A 24,397-nucleotide genomic window follows, 5' to 3' on the forward strand; every position below is an offset into this window, starting at 1 on the left:
TCTTATCTGTATTTCCCATGGCCTTGTAGCCCTGACCTGCCCTTCCATCTACATTTCCTGTTTACATTCTGAACTCTGCTCTGTTCTCACACCTGCTCTCCTGATACTCCCTATAACTGCCACAGGGAACCCCAGTCAGATTAGGGTCTTAACCCTGTGAAGAGCATCTTTCAGACACATGCCACCTTCTCTTAAATTCCATACTTTTAGACTGTTTTGCCTTCTGTACCTGACTTCCTTGACATTATTGCCTCTTTCAGCTGGGAATGTGGCCTTCCTAAGTTACTAGCACATGGATCCTTCTCTTGAGGTTTTTTTGGAAACAAGTCTAACTTAAACCTGGATTATTACCTTGGACATGCAAATGAAAAGTCGATTGTTTTTATTGTTTTTATTTTATTGGGTCTTTTTAGTTATACATGAGATTAAAGCCCATTTTGATATCATTATACAAGCATAGACTATATCTTATTCTAATTATTACCCCAGGCCTATACATGTACACAGTGGTGAGATTCTGTCTGCTGTATCCCTATATGTACATAGGAAAGTTGTGTCAGATTCATTCCTTTTCTTACCATTCATTTCCTTTCCTTATCGCTCCTCTTTGTCATTCCCCTTTGTCTAATTCTTCTCCTCTTCCCTCCCCCTTAGTGTAGATTAGCTTCCAAATATCAGAGAAAACATTTGATCTTTGTGTTTTGGTGGATTGTCTTATTTCACTTAGCATGATAGTCTCTAGATCCATCCATTTACTGGCAAATGTCATAAAGTTATTCTCATTTATGCCTCAGTGATATATACATACACACACACATATGTATATATGTGTGTGTGTGTGTGTGTATAAAACTTAGGTTGACTCCACAGCTTAGCTATTGTGAATTGTGCTGCTAAAAACATTGATATGACTACATCACTGTAGTGTGCTGAGTATAGCCTCTTCAACAAATGGTGCTGGAAAAACTGGAAATCCATAGATAGTCAAATGAAATTTAACCCCTATTTCTTAAAACTAAACTCAAAGCAAATCAAAGACCTTAGAAGTAGACCAGAAACCCTGCATCTACTAAAAGAAAACGTAGGCCAAACACTCTAACATCAAAGCTCAGGAGCTGAATTCCTTAAGTACACTCCTAAAGTGCAAGAAATAAATCAAACATCCACAAATGGGATGGCATCAACCTGAAAAGTGTCAAAATTGATGAGCAATCATCCTGGATAAAAAGCTGTATTACAAGAGCAGAAGATGGTGAGATAGTGGAAAGCTACATTCCATGTTGAGCCTTGTCTCATGAGCATAGCAGCAGGAAATATCCACTTACTGAGGTTGATGAAAAGGAATTTCAAAAAATATAATATTGGACATTCAGTTGGATTAGGGGATCAGAAATTTGAGTATAAAACAAAGAAAAAGAATACATAGAAGCCAACCCACCTGCCACATGGGTACCAAAAGCAGCAAAGATTCCCCACAAAGGGAGGGAGAACACAGAGAAACACAGATTTAGTACAAAAAAAACCCTCTAAGATCAGAAAAGCTGCCTGAACTTGGTTGATCCACATGCTGCACTGTTTAAAATCTCTAACAATAAGAGAAACATAAATCAAAACTACACTGAATCCATCTCACCCCACTCAGAATGGTAAATATTAAAAATAAAAGCAACAGTAAAGACTGTGGGAAAAGAGGTTCACTTAATACATGGCTAGTAGAACTACAGATTGGCGCAACCACTCTGGAAAGCGGTATTGATATTCCTCACAAAACTTGGAATGGAACCACCGTTTGACCCCATTATCCCACTCCTCACTTTATACACAGAGGACTTAAAATCAGCATACTACAGTGACACAGCCATTTCAATATTTAATAGCAGCACAGTTCACAATATTCAAGCTAAGGAACCAACCTTTATCCATTCATCTGGTGCCCTACATCAGATGAATGGACAAAGAAGGTGGTATACATATATAATGGAATACTACTAAGCCGTAAAGAAGAATGGAATTATATCATTTGCCAGTAAATGGATGGAACTAGAGATTATCATGCTAAGTGAAATAAGGCAATCCCAAAAAACCAAAGGCAGAATATGGATACTAACTCACAACAAGGGAGTGGAAGATTAGAGGTTCATTGGACTAGACAAAGGGAAATGAAGAGAAGGAGGGAGCATGGTAATAGGAAATACAATAGAATGAATAGGAGACATCTTTCCTATCTTTATCTATAATTACACGACCAATGTAGCTCCTCATCATGTATAGGATCCCCCCTCATCAATAATGGGGGGGATCCTATTTTCAACAAATTATACTTATTCTGTGTTTGTATAATATGTTAAAATTTACTCTACTGTCATGTAAAAATAATAATATTTTTAAAGAATTTTCATTAAAAATACTGTATTTCTAGGACTGGGGTTGTGTAGCTCAGTGGTGGAGTGCTTGCCTAGCATGTGTGAGGCACTGGATTTGTTCCTCAGCACCACATAAAAATAAATAAATAAATAAATAAAGGTATTAAAGAAAAATAGCTACACACAACACACACACACACACACACACACACACACACACATACTCACTTTGTAATTCCCACCGCTTCAATTGGGAATGTTAATATATTAGCCACACAGTTGACTCCTACTATCCAATTCCTGAACTAGTTTTTGTTTCAGTTTGTTTTTTCTTATTGGTACCATTATTAAACACAGAATACTAGTAGTGTTGCAGAGCTGTAGTAACAAAAACAGCATGATATTGGCACCACAGGTATAGACCCATAGACCAATAGGACAGAATAAAAGACAGAGACAAATCCACATACTTAGAGTCCTCTGATACTTAACAAAGGTGCCAAAAATATACGTTGGAGAAAAGAGCCTTTTTAATAAATGGTGCTGGGACAACTGGATAACTATGTAGAAAAATAACACTAAGGGCTGGGATTGTGGCTCAGCGGCAGGGTGCTTGCCTCGCACATGTGAGGCACTGGGTTTGATCCTCAGTACCATATAAAAGTAAAAAAGTAAAGGTATTGTGTTCATCCACAACTAAAAATTTTTTTAAAAAAAATTTAAAAATAACACTAAAACCCTATTTCTCACCCTGCACAAAACTCAAGTCAAAATGGATCAAAGACTTAGGAATTAGACTAGAAACCTTATAACTGCTAGAAGAAAACATAGGGCCAACCTTCTATCATAAAATTGCTGGCACCAGCTTCCTTAACAGGACACTCAAAAGTACATAAACTGAAACTATGAGTAAATAAGTGGAACGCCATCAAACTACAAAACTTCTTCCCAGCAAAGGAAAGAAATAAGAGAGTGAAGAGAGAGCCTACAGAATGTGAAAAAGTCTTGGCCAGAACTCATCTGATCAGGGATTAATACCCAGAATATGTTAATAACTCAAAACACTTGAAACAAAAATATCCCAAGTAACCCAATCAATCAATGGGCAATTAAAAAAAAGAAACACAATTTTTTTTAACAAAAGAAACACAAATTGCCAAATCTTTGAGAAAAGCTTCAACCTCACTAGCAATCGGAGAAACACAAATGAAAACAACGCTAAAATTTCATCTCACTCCACCATGGCAATGATCAAGAATACACACAAAACAAAATGTGGGGAAGGTGGTGGGGGAAAAGGTGCACTTGTACATTGTTAGTGGGACTGCAGACTAGTACAACTCCAGAAGACACTATGGAGATTCATCAAAAAACTAGGGATGTAAGCATCCTATGAGCATCTGCCCACTCCTTGGTATTTTTCCAAAACATCTAAAATCAGCATATTACAGTGACAGCTGCCTCAAAGTTTATAGCAGCATAATTCACAATAGCTAAATTATGGAATCAACCCAGATTCCCCTCAATAGATAAATAAATTTTAAAATTCTGATATATATATATATATATATATATATATATATATATATATATATATATATATCTCATATGACATGTGTGCATGTGTACACACATGTGCACAGGCACACGCACACACGCACACTGGGGTTCTACAAAGCCATAAAAGAGAATGAAATTATGGCATTTGCAGGTAAATGGATAGAAATGAGAATGTCATGCTACATGAAAAATCCAAGCACAAAAACTCAAAGCTTGAATGTTACTCTCATGCAGAAACTAGAGTAAACAAAGGAAATGGGGAGGGCAGGATAGAATATCACACAGATAAAGGAAAGAGCAGCAATGGAGAAAATCAAGAGGCAGAGTGCAGGGATGGGTAAGGGGAGGCAATGCAGAATGAATTCTTTTTAAATCTTTTTTTTAGTTGTAGATGGACACAATATCTTTATTTTTATTTATTTTTACCTGGTGCTGATGATCGAACCCAGAGACTCATGCGTGCCAAACAAGTGTTCTACCACTGAGACACAACCCCAGCCCCAGAATGAATTCTTAAAAAGTTGTCATGTGCACGTTTAAAGATACCACAGGGGACTCCACCTTTATGCATAGGTAGAAAGAAACAATCAAATATAAATTAATAGATGAGCAAAAGGAAGTCTAGTAGAGTAGATGAAGGTGATTGAGAGACTTTAGGGAGGACACGGAGTAAAAGAGGAAGGGAAAGGGGCGAATCATGAACTGAAATCAAATTGCGTGCATGTATGATTTTGTCCAAATGAACCCACTACTATGTATGACTATAAAGCTCTAATTTTAAAAAGAAATACATGTAAGAAAATCATTATAAAAATCTAAAAAAACAAAAACAAAAATTCTATGGAAGTTTGGCTATAGATGAGAGACACATTGTCCTGGAGCCTGTTTTTTTCCAATTTCATTTATAGTAGGACAGGTTTTACTGTATTTTACATGATCCAACTGGCAAAGGGGGGCACTGAGACATTAATAGACAAGCTGGGTTTACAGAGCTTAGAGACCAAACCAGGTACTTGGCCTTTTAGTTGGTCTTCCTTCCACTTCACTAATCTCTGTCTCAGTATCACAGACCTTCCACACTCTAGAGTGGCTTTCTTTCCTTCACTAGAGGGACTTCAGTATGTGGCAAAATGCTCCTGTCCCTAAAGAAACCAGGGCTGTGGGAAAGTGCTGGGTGACAGGCACAATTTTTCCACATGGTAGACATCCACTTCTGCCCCAGTCTCTTGCCTGCCTCTTCAGATAAGCATGTTTACCAGATTTCTCTGGCTCTCTTCAATATCCACTCTCTATCTTGCTTCCCTAGTTATAATTTGAGTGTTAACAGAGGCCCCACTCCCCAACCTCTTGACACATCATTCCACTCTGTGTCTTCTATTTTGCCTTTTGGGGCACCAATTAATTCACCCTCTCCAATCGCCTGCATGGCCATATCCTCAATCACTTCTGCTCAGGTTTCTCTAAGTCTGAGCCTTGATATTCTCATGCCAGATGTTCTTGGGTCACGTTAGTACTTATTTTCTCTGGTTGCCCTGAATACTCATTTCTCAGATAACGACCTCAATGGTCAGGTGAAAGTAGACAGTTTCATGGACTTTATATTTTGGCCGTTAAGTAAGAAACATCTGTGAACTGCTAAGCACAGTACCCAGCTGACAGGAACTGCTAGGCATATATTAGGTTGTTGCCTTCCCCATTTGGAGCTGCCATGGTGGGTATGGTGTTGAGTCACATCTTCACTTCCTTCTAACAAGACTTCCCCATCACTGTTTTCCCATGCACCAGCTAAGGTGTAACACCATGACTCAGTCCCTGCTCTTCCTCTTGTTCCCAGCCCCCAGAGGCCTGAACTGGAACCTGGCTCTGACCCACTCCCCTCTTACCAGGAACTCCTTTTTTGTGTTGCTTCACATTTTGATCAACTTTTGTAATAACAGGGGAATTGAACCCAAGTCCTTCTGTGTGCTAAGCAAGTATTCTACCACTGAACTGCACCCCAGCCTTTGATCAATATTTTAACATATACACTTATCACATATATGCATATGTGTGTGTATTTTATATATGTATTTGATTTGTGCATATTTAAGTTTCATTACAAGGCATTGTACTAGACAGCACATAGAACATTATACTCAAAGTTGGTTTATGAAATTGGACCTAACAAGTTTTTAAAATGCATTCCTTTGGAATCCCATCCATCAAACATTTTTTGTTCTAAATAGTAGAAACATATCAATCTGTTGACTTTTGCTTTTCCATGTGGCATATGTATGCTAATGATATGAGAGGGAAGTCCTGGTGCCTTAGTTCTTATGTGGAAAAGCCTAGACTATGCATGATTTGGGGTGCAGGGTATTTGAAGTATCCTAAACAGGTGGTTTTTACTCCCTAGATTCAGTTATTTCCTCTGTAGTTTGGGACATTGCCGTGAATTTTCTAACTCTGGTCCTCCATAGCTCTTCTTTCTCTTCTCCTGGCTCAGATACTGTCATTGTCACCAGGATAAATGGTATAAATATGACAACTAAAAGGCTTGGACACAATGGAGGAAAATTATTAATGCAAATAACTGTTGGTCCTCTGTAAGTGTGTTATGTGAATTTAGAAAAATTTTTAATTGATTTTATTTTTTAAATACATAACAGCAGAATGCATTACAATTCTTATCACACATATAGAGCACAATTTTTCATATCTCTGTTTGTATATAAAGTATGTTCACACCAATTCATGTCTTCATACATGTACTTTGGATAATGATGTCCATCTCATTCCACCATCATTGCTAACCTCCTGCTCCCTCCTTTTCCCTCCCACCCCTCTGCCCTATCTAGAGTTCGTCTAATCCTCCCATGCTCCCCCTCCTTACCACGCTTTGAGTCAGTCACCTTATATCAGAGAAAACATTTGCCATTTGTTTTTGGTTTGTTTTTTTTTTTTTTTTTTTTTGGATTGGCTAACTTCACTTAGCATTATCTTCTCCAAATCCATCCATTTACCTGCATATGCCATGATTTTATTCTCTTTTATGTCTGAGTAATAAACTCAAAGTGGATCAAGGACCTAGGAATTAAACCAGAGACCCTGCATCTAATAGAAGAAAAAGTAGGCCCTAATCTTCATCATGTGGGATTAGACCCCAACTTCCTTAATAAGACTCCCACAGCACAAGAATTAAAACCAAGAATCAATAAATGGGATGGATTCAAACTAAAAATCTTCTTCTCAGTAAAAGAAACAATCTGTGAGGTGAATAGAGAGCATACATCTTGGGAGCAAGTTTTTTACCCCTCACCCATCAGATAGAACAATAATCTCTAGGATATATAAAGAACTCAAAAAGCTAAGCACCAAAAAAACAAATAACCAACTTAATAAATGGGCCAAGGACCTGAACAGATGCTTCTGAGAAGATGATGTACAGTCAGTCAACAAATACATGAAAAAATATTCATTATCACTAGCAATTAGAGAAATGCAAATCCAAACTACTCTAAGATTTCATCTCACTCCAGTCAGAATGGCAGCTATTGTGAAAACAAACAACAATAAGTGTTGGCAAGGATGTGGGGGAAAAGTTACACTCATACACTGCTGGTGGGACTGCAAATTGGTACAGCCAATATGGAAAGCAGTATGGAGATTCCTTGGAAATCTGGGAATGAAACCACCATTTGACCCAGCTATCTTTCTCCTCTGTCTATACCCAAAGGACTTAAAAACAACATACTACAGGGACACAGCTACATCAATGTTTATAGCAGCACAATTCACAATAGCTAAACTGTGAAACCAACCTAGATATGCCCTTCAGTAGCTGAATGGATTTTTTAAAAATGTGTTATATATACACAATAGAAAATTTTCTGTGTGCCACAAAGCCTTCAGTCCTGTTCATTGAATCTTCTGGAATTGCCTTTCTTCTCATTCTTCTTCTTGCCACAGTTGTCCTATTGCTCTCTTTGGGTCATTGCCCTGTACACATTCTTATTTACTTGTCTGTGCCTTTTCTATCCAGAAAACTTTTCATGTTTATGCTATTTGTCCTGAATAGCCACTTGTCAATGAAGACAAAATTTGTCTTCTGGCAAGTTTATCATTATGTAATGATGTAAGAAATATTATAAAAATAAAGAAATCAAAATGTCTCTATGGACTTGACCCACCTGCATTTTTGAAGGCTGCCTTTCTTGATCCTGGGGGAACTGAGGATATTATCATGAATAACAGCAGATCCTGTATTATTGTGGTTTTCTTTTTCAGAGCTGAATTCGGATGATCTTTCAGGAATGAAGAATTCTCTCAAGCTAGAGGATGATACTGCACATGGCTTCTTCACCAACAAGTATGGCTGCCACATCATAGGCCGCATCGATGACTTTACTGCTCTCAGAGAGTAGATTGGAGAGGGAAAACAGCTGGTTCAAAAGATCCAGTCTCTCCTGAGGCCCACATGCAACTTCCTGGACCTTGAGGCTCAGAGCTCAGAGGTAGTCACACCTGCACCTCCTGGGTTCATCCTTTCTTTGTGCCCTTTGTCCTTAATTCTACTTTCTTCTCTGCTATTTATTTTTGTGGCCTGCATCTCCCAATGACAGAGAAAGTATCTTCCACTCATTCTAGCCAAGCCCTTGCTTCCCTATCTCCTGATTTCATTCTAAGTTCTACTCTGTTGTTCAGAAGGCCAACCAGATATTCTCCCTTAGAGCCACAGAGAAGTCTGCAGCATTGCCACCATCCTCAGTAAAGCATTTGTTAAGTGTTGATGTCCATATGATGTCGAAATCAGCACCCTCTGATGGTTTATTATCTGCCGCAGTCTGGCTGGGCACAATCAGGACCCACTTGTCAAAAGAAACTAACTTTATTTTTAGAACCACACACGCCAAACAAAACAGCCTCTCATGAAAAACCCTCAGAGCCTCAACTGCCACCACCGGCTTCCCACAAGCCTCTCTCTCCAACACAAGCTTCTCTCCCCCTCCCACAATCCTCCTGCTCTTGAGACCGATTGGCTGGGTCACGTGGGTGAAGCCAAAAAAGTCCCCCAATGAGCAGCTCCGTGGTCTGAAAGGGCAGGGAAACAGCCCAATGAGCATCACCACAGAGGAGCCAATCAGCTAGATGTTGCTGGGGCCGCTGTGAGCCAATCATCAGCCGGCAGCTGGAAGTTTGCTGGCAGCTGGAAGTTTGCTGGGGCCCCTTCAGCTGTGGCTCTCAACAATTATCTGTTACAGTCATGCTGGCCCATATGAACAGATTAAAATTAATCAGATGGACAGGGATTTGCATCCATAAAGGCCTTGTGTGTGGAAAAAGGAAGAACCTGGCTGCCACAACATTTCTTTTTTCCCATGGAGCAATAGGAGGGAGGCAGTCTGCAATGCTTCTCAGAGTGCCTCTCTGTTGAGAGATAACAAGGGCCAGTGGCTGTGCTGTCTGAGCCACCAGAGACCCATGGATGTGTAGACAGAGCCTTGCATCCAGGGAACCCCCACTTCAGGGCAAGACACAGACCCCTATTTATAAACCAACTGAGGGACCACAGGCCCAATGTGAGAAGTCACCTCTTGTGCCTTGAGTTCACTAGTGCAGAGGGGTCTTTTATTGCATACAAGGAAGGTAAAATGTCTGTAGAGGACATGACATGGGAATGAGCTTTGACAGCTTTATAAAGGGTGTCCAGGTGGAGGAGGCATTCCAGATAAAGGGAGCAGTACTTCAGTCCTGAGGCCTCAAAGGGATGAGCCAGGGTTTTACAGGTTCAAGCAGCCCATGCTTTGTGCCTCATTGACAAAGGAAGCTTGAGTCCTGTGCAGGCCTATAATGTCCTGAGCCCTGAGATGTCTCATCTTCAGTGATGTCCATGGCTACCTCCCACCTTTCCACAGGCAGCAGCCAACAAATGTTTCCATGAGCTAAGAAGCAGCGCCCATGCCCTGCAGCACACCCTAGAGGAGTCAGCCTCCCTCCTGACAATGTTCTGGAGAGCAGCTTTACCAAGCTTCCTGGGCTGCCTGGCAAAGTGGTAAGAGGCCAGTGTTGTCTTCTGGTATAAGCCCTGCTCTTCTGCCCCAGGAGATTCTGTATTCTCAGTTCCAGAGATTTCTGAGGGTCATAAGCTACATGGGTTGTTAGAAAGTGCTGGACCTTGGTGCAGGATCCGGGAGGGAGACCCCTGGTCCATGGTGGCTGCTTTCATTGAAGCTCTGATTACCTTACTTCATCCTCACACCCAAACCTCTAAGACAATAATTCAAAGAGAAGAAAAGAAAATGGAGAAACACAGACATAGGCACCCTGGTAATCCATAAAAGTCCACTTCTAATAATTCTGAAGTTTGAGCTGAAATTCAGGGGCCTTTGAAGAGTCTCCACTCCTCAGGGCTTCTTGTTCAAAAGATCAAAGGATGTCGTTATGATCCTGCAGCTTCTGTCAGTCATGCTCCTAGAATCCCAACACACCTTTCATCTCTGTGCCAGTCTGGGGAAAATGTAGAGCCCCTAAGAAATTGTCCTGCTTTGGGTGGGCCAGCCTCTGGATCCCCTCACTAGTTTTTAGTTCCACATTAATGTTACTAATATGTAAACTATGCAAATTCCAAGGAGGTACTTTACCATCTTCAGGTTCGTACAGACATTTTGAAGCATGAACACTGTTATCGGTGCAGCCCTGTGTCCCAGACATAGTATCTCTGAAATTCCAAGACCTGCATGGATGGGGAAAGGATGAGAAAAAACTTCTGCAAGGACCGTGTTGGAGGTCTTGTTCACAGTTTGGAGTTGCTGTGGGTCTGGAGTCAGGGTCTCCTTGTTCATAGTAATGTAGACCTATGCTAGTCTGATTGGGGGCTTTCAGGTTCTCAACATTCCTATCCTGTGGTCTCTCTCTCTCAAATGTTCTGAACTGAGGGATTGAGAAGCTATAATGGAGGGAACTCAGTCTGGAAGCATTGAGAAGATTATCAAGTACTCCTTCTGATTGGTAGGAACCAGAAAGCACAGGATGCATTTGGTTTCCAAACTGTTGTCTGAGAGCCTGTAACTTCTTCCCCAGGATGAGTCAATGGAAAGGGAGCTCCTGGATCTGCGAGCCCAAGTATCCAAACAGGAGAGGCCCCTTCAGAGCACAGCTGAGCATCTGAGGACTGCCAACCAGCAGAAGGAGAACATGGAGCAGTTCATTGTCAGCCAGTGTAGGTGCCCCTGAGCTGTGGAGCTGCAGAGGAAAGGGGTGGTCTTACAGATGCCCCACTTGTGCTGCAGATGAACAGTGACCACAGAGGCACTGGAATGTTGGGAGGGGGGAGTCTGATCTACTGGGCCCAAACCTCCTAAGCCATGAGTTATTGTGGGTGCAGAGGGAGGGGTGGAAGGGGTCAGCAACTGGCCATGATTGAGGGGTCAGAAGAAAATGCCTTTGAAAATGCATACCAGCAAGTAAGGCCCAGCTAGTAATTCCTTCTTTGTGGAGCTCTTTTCTTTTTTCAGTGACCAGGACACTGTTTTGAAGTGTCCTGGTCACTGAAAAATGTTTTGAAGGCAAGGACTAACTTGGAGCTAAGGAAACAGTTGCACCTTACACAGACACAGAGCCTGCTTCAAACACATCACCATCTGTCATCAGATCTGTAAGTGACCCTGACCTCCTTTGACCTTCCAGGAGATATCTGGTCCACTAGACAGGTCTTACCTCCTGGATAGCCTCCTCCTAGGATTCCATCCCTTCACCCTCCTGCCCCCTCAGCTTCCTCCCCTGCCCTTGCTCTCCCCTTCTCACCATCTCTCCTCTTTAGCCCAATTTTCTCTCCTTGATGTCAGTCAATCAAGGAGCCAGGAGAAATGCAGTTCAGTTGGTCCTTAAGGGAAGAAACTGATTTCAAAATTTATCAGTGAGTTAGTTGTCTATCAAGAGATCTTGAGGCCATTTGTGCATTCTGGACTTTCCTGAATTACTTTATGAAAAACCAAATAAGGCATAACATTATAAATTGACTTTAGTGCACAAAATTAGGTTAAGAACAGTAATTTTATTTTGACACCTCATTTTATTTAAAAAACATCCTTGATTAAAAAAAAAGAAAAACTGATAAAAAACACTGAACTTTAAGGGAAAAGTTTTTAAAATATACATACCAGATATCCTCTATATTTACTTAAATGCTGTGCTAATAATTCCCTAGAAATCCTTTGAAGAAAAACTTAATGTGTAATTGACTGTTTTAAAAATCAGAAATTAGGGCCTGGGGTTGTGGCTCTGTGGTAGAGTGCTGCCTAGGATGTGTGACACCCTAGGTTCGGTTCTTAGCACCACATACAAATAAGTTTTAAAAAAATCATCTAATAAAAATATTTTTTTTAAAAATCAGAAATTAAACCTTTAAACTTATATGGTAAACATCAGAGCAGTTGAACCTTCTAGGAATGCTCCTATATTGTACCCTGAGAGCCTTGACAGCCATAGTGTGATCAAGGATGGGCCATGTTTTAATAACTAGCTCTTGTTTTCTAATTCCCTTTGGTTCTTCTCTGAGGATTGCTTTCTTTCCTGAGCCTCTTATCACAATACTTACAGGATTGGCTCTGTACAGCCTCCTCCTATCCCTGCCAAGTTAACCCAGCAGCCTCCAGTTCTTGCTGGCTCCCTGCAGTGTACAGGCCACCCTCTCTTCTTCCTGATGTCTGGTCTCTAAGTCCAGGCTTGTCATTAACTGATTGTATGCCTTTGGCTGGCCCCTTTGTCTCTGTGAGCTACTGTCCCTCATCTGTTAAAGGTGGACCTAGACTTAGATGATCTCTGAGGTCCCTGCCAATTTGACTTCTTCTTAAAAAAAAAACTGAGACACACACTTAACAGGGGAACTTTCCCCAATATGTCCTCTTCAATACAGGCTGTTTCTACATGTGCATGTTTCATGCTTCATCCTTCTTTTCCTGGAAGATGACAAAGGCCTTTGTTTCCCTTCAGACCACATAACTTGGAGCATGAACTGTTTAATAAAAGGAAAGTAGTAGGATCTGGCCATATGGCATGCAGTAGAGCTATGGCTGGGGCACCAGGGATTTGGGTGCACAGGGAGGCTTATCCTCTAAACTGGAACCTGGAATCTCCTCCAGACCCAGTGCATCCACTTGGCTCATCCTCTTAACCACCTCCTACCATATTCCTGCCTTCCTGCATGCTTTGCCCTTATTCCAGCTCTGGGCATCATAAATGGGGTCTAACAGTTTCATCTGAACAGGATTCTTTCATTTTCTTGCAGGTGAAATCCTTAAAGGCCCTACTGTGTGCTCCAGCATTGAAACCCTTGCCTTCCAGGAGCCACACAAGCAGCAAAGCCACCACAGGTCCCTAAAACATGAGGCCTACTCCCCCCCCTCCCCACATCTGAACAACTTCCTATCTGCTAAGGAGCATCTGAGTTCTATTCCTTCAAAGCTGGTGCAGGTCTAAAGAGGTCATCAGAGATGTCTCCTACTAGGGTAGGCAGAAAGGCAGAATGACTTCCTGGCAGTGATGGAATACCAGTAGTCAAATAGCACCAGGCCCAGCTCTAGGCAAAATGCACCTAAGATTGCATGGTAAACCCTGTGACACTGCTTCTGAGCAGCCTCAGTGGCACAGCACCTGCCACAGCATGATTCTCACCTCAGCAGCTCTCCTCAGAAGATCAACTTGGGGGAAATGGTTGCCTCCTACACATGGGTCATGTGGTCCCAATGTAGAGCCCCTTGGCAGTTCTAGAAGCACCCTAGTGAGCAGCAGGGCACTTATGGACAGTGTCAGTGAAACTCAGTGACCACCTTTCATGGATTTACACCTGAGCAGGTAGCTCCTCTAGGCCAAGCCAGGCTGGACTTCGCACTGCACCATCAGGTCTGACCACTTTGAGTCCATGTGAGGAAGGAAATTGGTGACTCCCTAAGAGACCCTCTCATTCATACCCTAGCACAATCTGCTTCCTTTATTAACATGTTCTCCAAATTTTACTGCCCCCCCTCCTCCCCATTAAGTATGCTGTGCCATTTTGTAACCTAACATCCCTCAGGGGAATATGAGACTGATGTCCACACCAAGCCTATGCAAACTCTTGCGTATGGCAGCCTCTACTTGTTTCTTAGTGGTGTGGGCCAGGCCCCAATTGTACTGAAGCCTCCTTTGTGTCTTTAGAGTGTTCCTAGGGTGTGAGTAGGTGTGTATAAATGTAAGACAGCGATTTATTTATGTTGCTGTAGCCATCCGTTGAAGGCCAACATCACTCATGGACAGGGAGGGTGAAATAGAGTAATGGTCTTTCAATGGCTATTTTGTTTTTAAAAGCAAAATTTGTATAAATAGTTTCCTTTTGTCGGCTTTGTTTCCCATTTCTACACCCGTCCCTAGAACAAGTGTTAAGAATAGAAAATAAAATAAGCCAAACCCAAAAAACCAAAGGCTGAATGTTTTCTCTGATAAGCGGATGCTGATCCATAAAGCAGGGTTGGGAGATGAGGAACTTTGGATTGGGCAGAGGGGAGGGAAGGATTGTGCAGGTGTGAAGGATGGTGGAATGAGAGAGACTTTAATACCCTATATACATGTGTTACTACACTACTGGTGTGACTCTGCACCACGTTCAGCCAGAAGGAGAAATTGTTGCTCCATTTGTGTACAATACTGTCATGTATAACTAATTAGAATAAATTTTAAAAAGATTATAAGACTGGCATTGTGGCTCAGTGGTAGAGCACTTGCCTTGCATGTGTGAGGCACTGGGTTTGATTCTCAGCACCACATATAAATAAATAAATAAAATAAAGGTCTATTAACAACTAAAAAATATTTTTTTAAAAAAAGGACATTTCTTTTTTAAAAAACTATAAAATTTTGAAAGAATAGAAAATAAAACTCTTGACAAAATTTATTGGCTTATTCTGAAGTCTCAGTTTAAGTTACAATTTTACCTCTTTGCCATTTTGCAATAGTCTCTAAGGTATGGCAGAGTGATTCTTAAACTTGATGTGTCTTTACAGTTCTCAAAGGGAAGGGCATATTTTGCTGTTTGTTCTGCAGCATTAAAACTCAGGAGTCATGGGGCTAGGGTTGTGGCTCAGGGATAGAGCGTGCGCCTAGCATGTGAGAGGTGCTGGGTTCAATCCTCAGCACCACATAAAAATAAAGGTATTGTGTCTAACTACAACTAAAAAATATTATAAATAAATAAAACTCAGGAGTCAGGATGGCAGTGAAAAATTAGGTTTCTTTCCATCTTGGTTTTGAGCAAGATGAAGAACATTTTCTTTCACAAGTCTCCATCTTTGGTGACTCAGAGACGTGGAAAGCTTTTATAAGAATAGAGGGCACAGTGCGGGGAAAGGGCAGGAAATAAGCAAGTGTGTATTTAGCTAGGCTGTGTTAATCAGAAACCTGTCTCAGTGCATGTTCCCCTTTGCAGTGGCCATCAGGGCCAGGCAGTCCATCAGCCTCCACCCTCAATATAAAGAAGATCAAAAGTTAAAAAGAATTTTGAAGATTTTTATTTCAAAAGGGGAGTCTGTTTCACAATCAGCTGTGGGGATTGTGGGAGCGACTCCCTGAGCTGCAATATCAAGCACTTTAGTGGGTGTGGGACTCTAATCTAGGATATGCCTCTTTATGTAAGTATCCCAGGTGATACTGCTGCAGACACAATTTGACACACTGATGATTCTGATACAGGTGGGCCACAGACCACAGTTTAACACACATGTGCATGTGTATGTCATTGACTTCACAACAATAAATTTATTTAAGAACCTTAATTAAAAATCATTCCATAAATTTTGAAATAAAAATCTTAAAATAATCCTTCAGCAGATGTCTTTTATGTCCTTTCACCTTCCAGAATTAAAATATTAGTCTACAATTATTTCATAGAAATAGTTAAAAATGAACACAAATAAATACAGGACAAAAACTGTAATCATTATCAAGAAAACCACCACCATTACCAGCAGCAATGAAGAAAAAAAACCCTTCAATAAATCTCCCTGTGTAGAGACATGGCCACTCCTGTGGGGAGTTGTGAGGTCAACTATGCTTTACACTCAAAAGTTTTAAGTATTTGTATGAGTGGTTTTGGCTTTGAAATCCAGAGGAATTTGCTGGCAGAATTAGCTGAATTCTGCTAATTCTGAGTTGGAAACTCCTCAGACCCATTACTGAATCTAAAGATAAAGCAGCCAATGGTAAGGACCTCTAATCCTGAGGTTATTGCAGCAGCCTGAAAATTTCCTTCCTTTATCTCTGTGCTTCAAGGGCTGGTAGCCTCGAGAAAATAATCAATAATTACAGGAAAACTCAAATATTTATACTTACTTAGCTTACTAAGTAGTAACTTTATGATGACAACAACTAATTACCTCTTATAAGTCTGAGAACTGGTGGATACAGTCCCCAGCTACTTTTGGAGAAAACTTTGAAAGCTATTGTATTTCCCCTTTTATGATTATAGAAAAATAGCTTTTGAATTAATAATTTTTTAAAAGAGGACAGCAAAATATCCTTGAGGCAGATTTTCCAGTATATTATTTTTTATAAGTATATTCTTTCTATCCGTGTGGCAGAAACAGAACTCATTCTGAAAGAAATAAAAGGAAAGTGGCTGGGGATATAGTGCAGTTCATAGAGTGCTTACCTCACATACATAAGACCCTGAGTTCAGTCCCCAGCATCAGGGGGAAAAAAAGAAAGGGTAAAACCTTAGTCTTATGTGACTACCTCTGTCTTCCAATTTTCTATATTTTATATAAAATCCATGGAGAATCCTGTGAGGAAAATAGAGTGAAAGTTCATAAAGAAGAACAGAAAAGAAAAGAGAGGACAGGTACTTATTATAGCACTTAAAATACATAATAGTATCTCTTGACCTGCTGACCTAAGATCTTCAGAATTTACAGATAATTCATTGTGTCTCTCAGATCTCCTCAAGGCTGAAGTGAGAGAGGCACTAGTGATGATTTTCCATCACTGCCATAACAAATCTCCAAAACATCATGGCTGAACACAAACCATTATGTTAGAGTTGAAGGTTTGGAGTCCATAGAAGGTCCCACTGGCCTAAAATCACTGGGGAACAGGGCTCTATCACTCAAAGGAGGATATCAAGCACATTCTGTTTCCTTGCTTTTTCTGGCTTTAGAAGCCACCCACATCTGGGCTGGTGGCTGCTTCTCCCACCTTCAAAACCAGCAACAGCTGGCAGGCTGCCTGATCTATCACCGTGATTTCTTTTCCGCCTCTTAAAGACCCAGGGGGATTTCTTGGATTTTGTAGATTACCCTGTGCCATCCAGGATGGTCTCCCCTTCTTAGAATCCTTAACATAATACCATCTGCAAAGTCCCTTGCTAGATAATGAGGCATGTTCACAGGTTCCAAGGAGGAAGAGGATCCTCCTCCAAACAACATTATTCTGCCTGCCATATACTCCTAATTCATGTGCAAAGCAATATTGGAATTAAAAAAAAAAACAAAAAACTCTGACTTAAGCCAAGTTAGTAAAATTAAGGCACTACCTCAAAGCCTAGTCTTCAAAAGCAACTCAACAGTGAGTTCAAACTTAGGCCCTAGAAATTCTCCACTGATGACTTCAGGATTTCCTAAGTATCCGATTTATTTTAGATGTTGCCCTTATTTCCTGAAAGGCTGGCTTTGGATGCAGAAATCTCATCTGAGACAGAGAGCACACAGTGAAGGCGGAAGGTAGGGGAGGATTTGGTGGACCTGGAAGCCTGTGGGCTTTCGCTCAGTACATGGAGAGTTCTAAATGGAGCAGGTGGCTGGTTTTCTTTGAGCTTACCCTGGTCTATCTTTCCTTTAACCATTGAAAACCTGTACGCCCCCTGGACACCAAGAAGGTCTCCTAGGGAAGGGTTTGTGGATTCAAGTTCCTGGGTGTGAAGGCAGGATTCTAGCCAGAAGGAACAGGAGATTCCTGACAACTGGTCCCTGCATCCCTAGAGCACCTACCAGTCCTTGGGGCTGTTGTGGCAGCTTAGCTCTCAGGTGCAGTCATCTTCCTTGGTCTCCTCAAAAGCAGGTGCTGACCAGAGAAAAATGTAGTTGTGCTTCTCCTCCAGGGGCAAAATATTCCTTCATCTTCATCTGAGATGTGGACAACCCCTTCTGTGTTTGTCTGCATGGTGTGTATGTGGGGGGGAGGCACAGGCTATGGGGACAGGAGTAGCAAGAATAGGAATGAGGAGTGGAAACAACAAGGCTGGCAATGAGGACCAGGAGGAGTAAAGGAATGGGGACACAGTGTGTGGAGAAACTTGAAGTCTCAGTGTTCTGTTCTCAGTCCCAGAATAGCACCCAGTATCTCTGGAACTCGGCTATTGATTGATTGGTTCTCAACAGCTGTTCTTTGGACTGTGCTGTTTCAGCTGACTGACTTTCAGAAGTGAGGGGCAAGCAGTGAGTGACGGGTATGGAGAAGTGTACTAACTGCATCAAGTGACCACTGTAGACAAGGTAAACTCAACCTAGCATATCCATATCCCAGTATCTGGAGCTTGTGAATCTGTTACTTTACATGGCAAAAAAGAATATTTGTGATCTAGTTAAGAATGTTCAGATAGGGAGACAGATGATCCTAGAGAGTCCATTTATTCACAATTGTCCTTGTAAGTGAAAAAGTCATCAATGTAAAATAACAATTCTGTGTGGAGACAAGTGCATGGAGTACTGCATACATGGCATACGTTAAGGGCATCTGAGTGGCAAACCGCTTACCCCTAGGCATAGCCCTGGGCGTGAGGCCACACGTTGCAGTCCCTGCACTTGCTCCTTGATTGGTCTCTGCAAGGACAGTTGGCCAGAAGAAATTGCATTGGTGGCTGTTTGTAATCTGCTTAGCTACTGCCTGAGTCTATATATGTGGTAACTGCGCAATAAAATCAGACCTGCTTCCTGCTTGGTCTCCAGAGGTCTTAATTAGCAACTCCGAAGCCACACTCGTCTCTACACTATTCTGTGGACCTCCTCCCTAAACAAGGGAGAGCCCACACAATTCTGCTTTAAAGGAAATGAGAAAATAATTGATTCTGGGTCAAATATTCTTCTGACCATGGTTTACGATCATGAATTCCTGTTACCTACCCTGAATGTTGATTTTGACATTTGTCACGAGGGGGCAAAATTGTGACATATGCAGTTGAGGGGAGAAATAAAGAATGTCCACGTGCTTCTGCCCCCTTTCAATGCTTTATTCACTCAAATTACTCAATACAATTTCACTCTTATAGGTTCTTAATTAAGAAAATGACAATCCTTAATGCTAGGCACTGCAGTAGACATAATCCATTCACAGCAAACAATTCTAGATTAATTCTAGGCACTGAAAACACACTTAATCATGACAGGCTAGTGACAGACATTCCTTCTGATTGCTAAGTTCAAAAGTCTCAAGCCTTAGGCCAGCAGATGCACACTCACTCAAACAGCGGTGACCAGGTCTGGAACCAAGGCAGGCTTTTCCTGGCGTGGAGTGTATGGGAACGACGGAAAAGCTCTGTAAACTCAACAAGCTGAAACAACTGTTTACCTGTTTACCTGTCCAAGATTTTATTAGCAGGACAACTGAAGCAAAACAAACCACAACTCAATGAAAACAGAAAAAGGAAACAAGATTAATCACTAGACACCAACAATTAACTTGCAAATAAAAGCTTTGCACTTGAACCAATCAAATATTTTGTCTTCTTCATTAGCACCTTAAAAGTTATCTCCCTGCCACCCATTGAGTGGAGCCCTGATCCCCTGCCAACTGAGCTATTAACTGATGAATCAATGCTTCTGCAAATAACTATTTAAAATTTTAATGTGATCAACTTTTTTTTTCATCAAACAGCAAAAACCTCATCTTCCTATTCCTTATGTTAGCTAGCATCTTTTTTCCTGAATCTTTATTTTTGTTCTGTGAAGAAAAGAAACAAATGGTCCTGAAATATTACCAGTATGGACAAGGAAGGGTATGCCCAGTCAACACACCATATGAGAAATAGTCCTGAAACTGCATACACACATGCACATTTTGTTCATGGAATATGGTATAATTTTCATGACTGTTCTATATAGCATTTGTCTTTGAAAGTATCAGATTGTTACAACACTTAAACCTAGATTTCCTCCCCTTGGTGTATAATCAAGGAAAAAGGTTAAGAATCCAACCAAACAAGTTGGAAAAGTTCATCATCTTTGCATTTTTAAATCATCAGATAATATTTTATAATTATTCATGAGGCACATAATGATAATTTAGCACATTTATACAATGTGTAATGATCAAAATCAGGTCTATTACCATTTTCATCCCCTAATACATTCAACAATTTTTGAAAATACTAATTATGTTTACTGACCTCAAAATTATAATTAATAACAAATAGATATCTGTGAAATTCCCATATAGTAGAAAGTCAAATAATATCCTCTTAAATAATACAAATCAAAGAAAACAATCACAAAAGAAATTGGAAAATACTTCAAACTTAATGATAATGAACATAATGTATACTAAAATTTGCAGCCAAAGTGGTACTTACAGAAAAATATATAACTTCATGTCGATATCAGAGAAGACAGTTTAAAACCAATGATCTGAGAGAGGAAGATGGCGGAGTAAAGGAAGTCCTGTTTCTGGCTGCTCTGGGACATGAAGCCGGGAGAGCAGACAGGCAGCTTCTCCATGGGGTCTCACCTAGACGGAGTACAGCATCTCAATGAGCATGCGAAGACCCCAATTAGTGGATATTCAAGGAAATCACCAATGTTGCGACCACCCCCACAGAAATCAGAGCCTCTGGGCATGAGTAGGTCCCTGGATTTCTGATGCAAAGCCAGCAGTTCTAGCTCACGTGTGGCTCACAAGCGGCTTAGCATAACTGCCAATTGGCACCTCTGCAGATCTCCAGACTGCACTCTGCTCCCACGCAGGTCACTCAGCTGCTGCCTATCCACAGCACAAGGCCATTGCCCAGCTCCCCCAACATCACCAGACACCCCAGCACTGGAGTCAGAACAACTCCATCTTGGAAAACCTTCCTTGCCATTTTTTGGTGAGTGTGACTATCAGATCGGATCCCCATTTAAGCAGGTATAAGATTTCCAGTCCCCCCCTTTTATAGCTGTAACCTGAAACAGTGACCACCCAAAAAAAAAAACAGCTCTCAGTTGGAAAGGAATGCAGTGTGAACAGGGAGCTGCCCACCTGGAGTGAGCCTGGGGGTGAGAGTTCCCACAGTTGGGACCTGATAAGTAAGAAGGGGAAGAGGACTAAGGTCTGGAGCATAACAGAGAGACCAGGACCTGGGAAATCTTTGGCCAAGAGAGGAAAATGATACTGGGGGCTCAAGTGAGACGAGTGGTTGCAAAGAAAGACCTGTGAGGAGCTATTTCCCTGCTGGGACTGGTGGGCAGCACTCCCTGCTTCCAGATGCTCCACACCAGGTCCAGTCTTCACACCATGGTTACCTACACCATCCTGAGGGCAGAGACACCTACTGGATGAGATTACCCCACCTACTGGATGAGAAGAGAAAGAAATGGATCTCTAAGAGTATTTTTTCCTTATTTCTCTTCTACTTTTCTATCCTCCAGCCCTCACATCCCCAACATATGTAAATCCAAGAACTTTGCATTAAATAGGACTTCGAGGACTGAGTCACCTGAATAATATAATATAGAGAAATTGCATAAGCCCTTTTTTTCTTTTTTTTTCCTCTCTCTTTTGTTCCCCTCTGTTTTTCTCTTTCTTTTTCCATCATCCTCCAAATTCTACTATTTTTACATCCTTTATTCTAAATACACATGTGTGCTTATTTTGTGTACTCTGTCTTCCCACGTAATTGTCTACCCTGAATTGCTTCCTGTGTATTCTCCTACTAAAAACCTTCTTCACTAGATTTATCTTTCACATTTCCTAAGATATATTAACTCTATACCCTCACATCTTTTCCCCTCAGCATATTGCTTTACACCTGACCCCCAGTTCATTGTCCACTGCCAGAAAGTGTAAACCTTTTTATGACACTACTGATTATATTTTAAATCATAATTTAATCCAACATTTCTGGACAATGATACTAAACTGTAAATGTCTTAATAACAACAGTTTGTTTGTAGGTGATGTATTGTTGATATAGGGATCTGTTAACATTCTTCTTCTCCACAAAAGAGATCTTGGAACCCTACAAGAGCACTACAAATCTATAGGGTAAAAACAATAAAACACCAGATTCACAGAGCTGGAAAGAAAGACACATGAGCAACATGAAAAGACAAGGGAAGAAAGTACCACAAACAAAGAAAGGCAACACATCATTAGAAGAATTGGAAACTTTAGTAGAAAAAAGACAGAGAAAGATTTCAGGATATTCATGTTTAAAATGTTTTGGGATCTCAAAGAAGACATCATACAGCAAATACAGTGAAAGATCACTTCAACAATGAGCTACATAAACAAATCCAAGAAGCAAAAGATCACCTCAACAGGGAGATAGAGGTTCTACCAAAAAAAAAAAAAAAAACAACCAGAAATCCTTGAAATGAAATAAGAGTAATAAACCAAATTAAAACTCAAACAAAAGCATCACCAACAGAGTAGACCACTTAGAAGGTAGGACATCTGACAATTAAGATCAAATAAATCATCATGAAAAGATCAAAGACCACACAGAAAAAATGATAAGAAACCATGAGCAGAAAATTCAAGAAATATGGGATAGCATGAAAAGACTAAATTTAAGAGTTATTGGGATAGAGGAAGGCATAGAGGTCCAAACCAAAGGAATGAACAATCTATTCAATGAAATAATATCAAAAAACTTTCCAAACATGAAGAATGAGTTTGAAATCCAAATTCAATAAGCCTACAGGATGTCAAATGCACAAAATCACAACAGATGCACACCAAGACACAGTATAATGAAAATGCCCACATACAGAATAAGGAGAGAATTTTAAAAGCCACCAAAAAAGGAATCAGATTACAAATAGAGGAAAACCAATTCGGATAATGGCAGATTTTTCAACATAGACCCTGAAAGCTAGCAGATCCTAGAAAAACATATATCAAGCTCTGAAAGACAATGAGTGCCAACCAAGAATCTTGTATCCAGCAAAATTAAGCTTTAGATTTGAAGATGAAATAAAATCCTACCACAATAAACATAGTTAAAAGAAATTATAGCTAAAAAACCAGCACTACAAAACATCCTTGGCAAAATATTTCATGAAGAGGGAATGAGAAACAGCAATGAAAACCAGCAGAGGGAGGTAGTACACTAAAGGAAAAACTAATCAAAGAGGAAAATCAAGTCAAGTAAAATAACAAAAATAAACAAATATGGCTGAAAATACAAATCATGTCTCACTACTAATCCTAAATGCTAATGGCTTAAATTCACCAATCAAAAGACATAGGCTAGCAGATTGGATTAAAAAAAAGATCCACCAATATGCTGCCTCCAGGAGACTTATATGATAGGAAAAGACATACACAGACTGAAGGTGAAAGGTTGGGAAAAACCATACCACTCACATGGACTGCGGAAGCAAGCAGGGATTTCCATACTCATATCAAATAAAGTAGATTTCAAGCCAAGGTTAACCAAAAGGGATAAAGATGGACATTACACACTGTTCAAGGGAACCATACACCAACAAGACATAATAATCATAAATATGTATGCCTCAAACAATGGTACAGCTATTTCAACAAACTCTTCTCAAGTTCAGGAGTCAAATTGATCACAACACAATAATCTTTGGTGACTTTCACACATATCTCTTGACACTGGATAGATATTTCAAACAAAAGTTGAATAAAGACACTATAGAACTCAATAATACAATCAATAAATTAGACTTAACTGACATTTATAGAATGTTTCAACTTGCATCAAGCAGATACACTTTCTTCTTAGCAGCACATGGATCCTTCTCTAAAATAGAACATATACTATGCCAAAAAGCAACTCTTAGCAAATACAAAACAGTAGAGACACTACAATGCATTTTATTAGATCATAATGGAATGAAATCAATGACAAAATAAAAATTTCTCCATCACCTGGAGACCAAACAATATGCTACTCCCCAAGGAGGAGACTAAAATATTCTTAGAGGTAAATCAGAAAATAGACACAACATATCAAAATCTCTTGGACACTAGGAAAGTAGTATTAAAAGGAGAATTCATTGCATGGAGTTCATTCCTTAAAAGAAGAAAAAGTCAACAAATAAATGACCTCACACTACATCTCAAAGCCCTAGAAAAAGAAGAACAAATCCGCAGCAAAAGCAGTAGAAGGTAAGAAATAATTGAAATTAGAGCTGAAATCAATGAAATCAAAACAAAAGAAACAATTGAAAATATTGACAGAACAAAAAGTTGGTTCTTTGAAAAAATAAAGAAAATTGACAGACCCTTAGCCATGCTAATGAAGAGAA

At 40.3% G+C, this 24,397-nt stretch overlaps 1 long non-coding RNA gene across 1 annotated transcript; it reads left to right on the forward strand.

The window, feature by feature from the left end:
- The first annotated feature begins 8,211 nt into the window (after window positions 1-8,211).
- Window positions 8,212-11,112, forward strand: LOC139707474 (uncharacterized). The gene is made up of 3 exons (XR_011709033.1): window positions 8,212-8,416; window positions 9,818-9,954; window positions 10,983-11,112. It is a non-coding gene; the product is annotated as an uncharacterized lncRNA (long non-coding RNA).
- The last annotated feature ends 13,285 nt before the right edge of the window (window positions 11,113-24,397 follow it).

This window comes from Marmota flaviventris, chromosome 10 (genome assembly GCF_047511675.1).
Source record: "Marmota flaviventris isolate mMarFla1 chromosome 10, mMarFla1.hap1, whole genome shotgun sequence".
Classification (NCBI taxonomy): domain Eukaryota; kingdom Metazoa; phylum Chordata; class Mammalia; order Rodentia; family Sciuridae; genus Marmota; species Marmota flaviventris.